Below are 1838 nucleotides of genomic sequence, written 5' to 3'. Positions count from 1 at the left end.
GATAATTAGAAATATAGAGTTTACAGTTCAGAAAGCTGGTGAAAAATGCAGTATATAAGTCATATCATGGTCAAAAAGAGCATTATGACAGCATATTTAAAAATGTCATTCTCCACCCCATTGACACTGTACTTGACATAACAGTGTATGATCTTTACTGTTTTCATATGCACTGTCTAGTGAAATATTACTGCTGATTATGGATCCTACACGTTTACCAATGTGCACAGCAGCTCAGTGTAGTAAGAAGGCAACATGCAGATTTTTTTTTATAACGTGATCACTCTGGTAAGAAGTAACTTACCCGTTTGCCACAGTGGCATGTCATCCTGGTGATTAGCGGCTGGCATTCCTGGCTGTGGCTTGCTAGTCAAAAAGGAAGAGTCAGATACCGGGAGGTAAAAACCCACAGCCAAAACTCACATAGCACAGCAGCTATGGGGGGCATTTAATAAAACGATACAGGTTCAGCCGCTTGCTTCCAGATACAGAGCGTGGATTGGCATGGCTGAGCTGCAACACTATACAGCCCACATACAAGAGCGACGCTGCTTCTGAAGGAAAGCAGCCATGTTTTTCGATCCTCATACAAAACAAAAAAATGGACGGACCTCCAATGAGGCGAGTTTGACTGAGCTGCAGTACCACACACAACCTGTGGACAGGTGTGGTGCTGTACCTGGAAAAAAGAAGCCATGTTTTTTTGTTTCTTTACTACCCCTTTACAACAAAAAAAACCCATCCTACATCGTATTCAAGTGCTTCATAGTAAGAAAAATAAAATCTTTCAACAGCAGCTTGCTTATGGATATGTATCAGGTTGGGGTTTCTTTTCTTTTTTTCAATACTGGTTATACCACAAAGATCCCGGGTATGCCAGCATTTACCACGTACCATAGCTCTAAAAAGATTGTCTCAAAGGAATTTGGGCATCATAACATTGGATTCCTTGCTTGAGGCCCTTCAAACCAGAATGGAGAGACTCTCTAATCTGCAGGGGGGAGGAAGGTAACGTCCTTCGAAAGTGCTGTCTTCTTCTCTAAGACAAGCCTTTCATTATTTGTTTCTTTAGAAGGGAACTTCACTTCTAACAAACTTTGCATAAATCAATAGTACAAGTGAATCTAAGAAACTTTGTAATAACTCTTATCAGAGAAATCTGTTTTCTTTCTGCACTTATGAGCCAGGTCTCTTCCCCACTTACTCCAGAAAAAAATAACAGCCCAACTCAGTCATTCTCAAGACAAAGATGGACTGCCAGCTGAGCGATGGATCAGATTACAGTTCCTATAAAAGAAGGGGAGGAGTGGAGTATGAAAATAAGCAGCGCAAGACAAAGAAAGATTGTGCTGAGCTTTGTAACAAGTCTTTTACCTCACCACAGAGCTGGATGCACATCTGCACTGCTCTGTCCGGCTACATAATTTCCTCCATTCTGCTGCTGCTTCTGCCGGTGTGTGCCAACTACGGAATGAAGAGCAGGAATCCATCTTTTTGTGTGCCGTGTATGGCAGACATCATAGCAGCTTGCCTCCTCCCACCAGTTCAGTTAATTGCAAATAAAGAGATAGAGCCTGCTGAGTGGAAAACTGGTGAAAATGCAGGAAGTGAGTCATAACGGCCAGGAATGGTGTTATTCCTCATGTACACACACGGGACAGCTTATTCTTTAAAGTTACTAGAAAGTACCCTCTAGCCTTTAAGCGTGTGTTTTTTATAGCCATTAATTTGCGGTCCGTAATTGACATTTCAATGGATAAAGCATTTGAAAAATCTATTGTCTCTTTTCTTTTTGTACATTTATTCACTTACAACAAATTGGTGATCATTAACAGAAG

The sequence above is a fragment of the Phyllobates terribilis genome, unplaced genomic scaffold, assembly GCF_046119375.1.
Source record: "Phyllobates terribilis strain yellow unplaced genomic scaffold, ASM4611937v1 Scaffold_7__3_contigs__length_470593459, whole genome shotgun sequence".
Lineage (NCBI taxonomy): Eukaryota > Metazoa > Chordata > Amphibia > Anura > Dendrobatidae > Phyllobates > Phyllobates terribilis.
Note: the sequence above shows the minus strand (reverse complement) of the source record.